Below are 6,287 nucleotides of genomic sequence, written 5' to 3'. Positions count from 1 at the left end.
AGATCACAGAACCCATTTGGACTTGATGGCAGAAGGTCAAGTTCAATTGGCTGGAGTGGATCACCTTGCTTAATGTCATCTTAAACTTGTGTGGCGCCATTTTGGATCTGTCCTCCCACCCTTTGAAGAGGTGCATTGGAAGATGATGTCTGAGCCGTGCCTAGTTATAAGCATCTGCCTGAAGTCAGAACTGTCATCAGAGTGGATTCTTAAGGGCTAGAACATTCAAGCCCTTACGAGCTGTGTTTTATGTGCTGAGAGAGAAAAGCGCGGTAGCTCAAACACCCACAGGTCCCCGGTGCCCAAGCCGAAGACAAGCGAGCGTGAGTCGAGCCACGAAAGTCAGAGGAGTTTTACTTAAACACCAACAGCGGACCTCAGATCCGTCACACGTTAGCTGATCTTCGACATTTGGCTGAGTTTTTCTCCCCATTCTCCCATCAACTTTCCGACTTTAGAGCCTCCTTCTACTTATGACGCCTCTTTGCCTCATTCGAGCATATATTTTAGAAATTACTCATCCAAGTTATTTCAAAAATTCTATTCTATTAAACTCTGCTGCAATCTCATTTCAGAGAACATTGCTTGAGGCTAAGGTTTAGAGATATCTCCATTGATGGGAAAATATCTGAATGATATTTTTCTTTCTCTCTTGCTCCCTATGCTCTCACAGTGAGCTGCAGTGTAAGTAATCATGGCGGAAAATAAGACAACATGTAAGAAAACAATTGAACACTGAAGAATATAATCTTGGTTTAAGGTACTGTTGGTATCCCATCTAGAAAGGTCAGTGAACTTGACGTGTGTACCGGATCCAGCATTTCCTCGACTCTGCATATGGGCCTGTGTCTCGGACTTGCGTTTTTCTTGGTTCTCCTTGAGGACACAGAGTTTTGTAAACACACTGTTAAAAGCTGACTTCCCAGGCAGAGACGTCTGCATATGGATGCCCTTGTGGGAGTCGGTGACTGGCCTCATTTTCCTTGTCTGAATCAGAGTTTAAAAATTCTTTTAAATAAACATTTGTGTTCTGGCTTATCGAAGGTCTTACTTTCTGACAAAACTCTCTTTTTATTTGCATGCTATAAAACCTTTCTTTTGGGTAAAACGAATATTTCAATCTCTTTGTATTTATGCCAATACAGGCCACGAGCCACACTGCGACTCGTGTGTGTATCGGGAGCCGGATTGAGCTGGCAAGGCTTTCTATTTTCCTCACTCACTTTGTCTTGCGAGCCAGACTATTGCTGTAGATAAAAAAGAAATATTTTGTTTTTTGACCCAAAGACTGAAGAATTCTCTCTGTGCAAAGCACAGCAGCAGCGCCTGTGCCCTGGGTCCTTATGGAACCAAGGCCACAGGATGCTGATCAGGAAAAGAATAGATGTGTTGGTTGCGTCCTTCTTCTTGCTGTGGGGCACCAAGAAACGTCTGCTGGGGGCCTGTGATTACTCATGCGCCTTGATGCCAAGGTCACGAGGATGCAGATCAGTTGAATCAAGGAGTCGACTGCTGTTTCTAGTTGTCTCGCTTTGTTTCCCCCTCAATGATTTAACCTCATATCATAACAACGTGGGAAACGTGTCCAGTTTGATAACCCGTGAACCTCAAACTTGCCATATCTCAAACTCAGTTCCCGTTTCTCTTTAGCAAAAGGGCTCTGTCTTCCCTTTTCTTTCCGCATTCGTATTGTCATTGTTTTTGTTGTCCAAACACGCGACATTTAGCCACATCTCAGAATTCTTTCCTCGCTTCTCCCCGGCTCTCTGTGCTAACGGTGACCTGGCCCTGCGGAATCTTTCTTGCTTCTGGTTCGGATTCTATCCCCGCCCTTTCTGTTGGCCCATGTCGCTGAGGCTCTCGGACCTTCGTGCCTGAGCTAGCGCCTTGCCCCCGCGTGAGCTCCGTTTTTCCTCACTGGCCTAATATAATTCTCTGCACCAGCCCCCTCTCTCCTGCTCATGCTCCCATGACTTGTGCCTCAACATTGTTCTTCCATCCAGAACGAGATACCTTTTACTCCCTCACACACTGGAACTCACATCCTTCAGCAAGCCTGCCTTGACCCTTCCAGAATATCCAGTGAATACTTTCCCTCCGGACACTAACTGCACCGTCGGCTTTTACCATACACTTCATGATTCTCGTCTGAGACAACACATAAGGTACTCAGTGCAGTGTTCCAGACGTTGTGAGCATTAGGAACGCGGTTGCATGAAGTTTGTAAATCTGGCCAGGAGGTTGGATATAAAGACAGGCGGTGATAATGAGAATATTGAAACTAGTTCTTATCGATCGAGTGCCTCTTTCGTGCCAGGAAGTGTTCTGAGCCTTTTACGGTCATTGTTTCATTTAATGCTGACGATAACCCCATGAGATGGTTGGTATCCCATCTCACAGATGTGGAAATGGAGCCGCAGACATGCTCGGTCCAGTCAAGTACCAGTCTGAACAGGGAGCCAAAGGTTTGTGAAAGACTCGTAAGGGAGATGACCTCCGTCTGGCTGAGACCGGGCATGTGAAAGAGCTTTACAGGGAAGAGGAGGGTGACTTGGTATTTCTCATTTAATGAACTAGAAATGCTGCGTGAGTCGCTGAGGATGTTCACGGCCCCAGTGCTGCTCCCTAGAGTTCCTTCTCCTGGTCGTGTGTCCTTTCTAAAGTCAGTGACTTCCTCGCGGGGCTGTCGAGAGGATGAGACCGAATGGAAAGAGTGAAGCACAGAGCCCGGCACGTGGTCATTTCACACGCGTTGAAAATATCGCCATCGTCATCGCCGTCAGCGTCGTCTTCGCCATCGTCGCCATCACTCGTGCCCACGTATCTCTAAATATCACGGGATACCAGTGACCAACACGACGACCATGGTTCCGGTACTAATATCAATGCTACATTCGGTTGTGCAGTTTGGTAGAGGGTTTATGATACGAGGCTAGTTAATCAAAGACTCTGCTGCGTTTTATTAATATACAACCAGCAATCATCGCTTCTCGTGTATCACACGTGAGACTCCTCTGGGGCAGGGGGCGGCAGTGTCCTCTGTTAGGGACAGTAGCTGTGACTCCCCTCGCGTACTCTCCTTCTCCTCCACTTTGCCCTTTAACGACTCGGCATCCTTATTCCAAAGTGGATTCCATTCGGATGCCATTTAATAGATCTATTTATTGTTAAGTTCATTTGAAAGTTTACCGGCAAGTAATAGCTCTGAAATGTCTGAACTAAAACTAAATTTACGGTTGACCAGTATCTTTTCTCTCAATTATCTGTCCCTTAAATTAAATGCAATTAAAAACTTCAAAAAATATGAGTTATTTGCGATTTAACTGAAAAATAAGGTTAAGGTAAAACATATTTTGCTTGTAATTCATTTCTCCTCTCCAAGGGCAAATGACACATATTTAAATAAAGAGAACTGATTATTTGAACAACAGCTATTAAGACAGCTTTGTCCAGAAAGCTGTACATTTAGAAATATTGATCTGACTTAAAAAAACATTCTTCTGAAGTAAAAGTAATGTAAAGAGTTTTCAGTGTAGATTCTATTATCAAGGACATGATTGCTTTCAGTTTGACTTTCCTGAAACTCAATTCTTTTGTGTAAAATGTATTGCTTATCATAAAAATAAAATAATTTTCTAAAAAAATGTATGAGCGTCTGGGTTGCAAACATTGGATTTTTTCATTTTTATATTTGATCAGTCTTAATGTTCTATAGTACAGATTTATCCAATGTACAATCTGCATTTAAAAGGTATGTCCACACAGCTAGTTAAACGAGAAAAAAAAGCAAAAAGAGGTGATGTTTAACGAATTTTCTTTTTTAACTTTCCAGAGATCCCCTACTTCTATCTTCGAGCTAGTTTAAAAATTCCTAAGCACGTTTTGAAGTTCACAGAGAAATAAAATTAAAATCAGTGTGAGAGGCAACGTGAGTTTTCCTATTCCATCATTTATTATACAGTTCTAATTAAAAATCAGAAAAAGGGAGGAAAAAAGTAATCTTAGAATAAAGCTTAAAATTATTCAATACACTTTACGTTTTAACTCAGCGTCCTTCCTTTTCTCCTATGGCCTCTAACCGATGGTTGGAAACTCCTGGAGTAAGAACGTGTTCCTTCAGTGCTCACTGCCTTGGACCAAAGTGCCATTGAAACGCAACAAAATATTTAGGTGACTTGGAGGGGAATTTCTGACTGTGTGCTACTTTCCCTTTAAAATAGTATTTTTTTCTCTTTTTTTTTTTTATAAATAAAGTCAATTTTAATCATGTATGATCAAGGCTTAATATGATAGCACAGGGACGTCATAAACAAGATCTACACAAACTGAAACGGTCTCATAAAAACATGAGTTCGATAGTAGGTCTGAAAGTAGATGAGAATACTTCACCGCTCAAATGTGCTTCTGTTGGAGTTTTAAACTATACGTTTTTGCGATTATTTAAAAAATTATAAGCAGTCACTACAGAAATTTTAGAATTCGGAAAACCATCCAAGAGGATTACTTCCTAATGATCAAACCACTCAGGGGTAACTTGGCTGGCATTACACTTGAATTTCTCGTAGACGGGACGAAGAGATGACATGCAATATATTTAACGATCGGTTCTGCACGAGCATTGACCAATGGGAATCTTTGCCATATGTAAAATCTAGATGAATCATATGTTTTGCTGAATATTCTCTCTCCTGTGTGTATACGAATATATGTCCATAAACAATATATTAGTTAAAACGCTTACATATACAACATACGGTTTAATATATTCATACGTTTTGAATATAATCGTTGTAATGCTGAGGTTTGGACTATTCTATTATTTATCTTTGATTAATCTGTGAAAAAATAGGAGAGTTGCTAGGCAAATTAGAAATGGAAATTTGATTATTGGGGGGATGGGTTTTGAAACTACTGAACAGCCATCTTTAGCAATGACTCGGCGAGGTATAAGTGGTCCCTCGCAAGACCACAGAGAAGCTGAAGGAAGCATTTCGGTAGAGCGATGTTTTCTTATCACTGACAGGGAGAAAGTGTGGCATTTTAAATAATCCGCATGGCTTTTTAAGCTATTTTTTTTTTTTGCACTCTTTATCAATTAATGCATTTTTTAGTACTATCCCCCAGCAGTTAGCCCTAAGAAGTAAATATTTAACGCTATTAAAATTTCATTTGCTATCCAACTTTATTGTTTGAGAACAAATCGTACGTACCTAGGATGAATTTTGTAAACTTTGTCTTTAAGAAGCAAAATTGTATTCTGGGTACACTGTGACTGCGTCGGCCTTAGTAACCGGGGAGGTTTTACGGATTCTCAGTGAGACATTAGGTTCACCTTGAAGCTCACCATTAAGATATCCTCCCCCAAATGAGTGATCATTAACTTGTAAATCCACGAGGGAGCCTTGAAGTATTTTTGAGACGTTAGGGAAAAGGACACTGAAGCGTTAGTCTTGGAAAATAAGAAAGGATTCATACACGATTTACATGGGTTTAGGCCAAGAACTGCCTCTCTGATATTGGGCTAACCGGGGTGCTCGCCTTATTCTGAATGATTTCTTTGTTTTCACACAGCTACCTACACTGTTTGGTTATTACGAAAGTACACTAACCCGAGCGGTCATTGCGAGGGGAAAGCCTAATAAAGAGCCAAGTGAAAATTCGATTTTAAACATAGACGCGCACTCCACCGCATTACGGAACGGCCCGGCCTCTCATGGGACGTGAAGGTGCTGGGAGAACGCTTGCTTTTACCTTTATTCACACCCCAAAACGTCCTGTACCAGGGAGCTCACTCCACCGGGGAAGAGCCATTTCTACCCTCATTTGTCTGAAACATGAAAACAACATAACAGCTGCATGCTGCATTGAATAAGGAAGATACACATGCATTTAAATCACTTATATCTTACTTTTTTATGATGCAATTGTGAATTATGTTCTTTTTGCATCTGTAATTAGAGGGCAGAACAGATGGCGAAGGCTTCGTTTAAAGTGATGTGTCCATTAAAATAACCTAGGCTGCCAAACGATTGTTCGCTCCGGCGGGGCATTCATTCACTGTGGCAGGCACTTTGCGGTACTGAAATATGCTACAAAGGCCCCTGGACTATACATGACGCTTATTATTTTTAAGGGCTTTCCAATAAAAGGGTTCACTGTAGCACAGCTAGCTTTGTCCCTCATTTATCTTCCGAGCATATGTTTTACTATATTGTTCTAATTAAAAAGTGACCTTGTATATAATGATCAGAACTCAGTGCTGAAAATGATTCATGTAGGAGCTGGGG

Source organism: Pteropus vampyrus, unplaced genomic scaffold (genome assembly GCF_000151845.1).
Source record: "Pteropus vampyrus isolate Shadow unplaced genomic scaffold, Pvam_2.0 Scaffold34, whole genome shotgun sequence".
NCBI classification, from domain to species: domain Eukaryota; kingdom Metazoa; phylum Chordata; class Mammalia; order Chiroptera; family Pteropodidae; genus Pteropus; species Pteropus vampyrus.
This window is presented reverse-complemented; position numbering follows the sequence as displayed.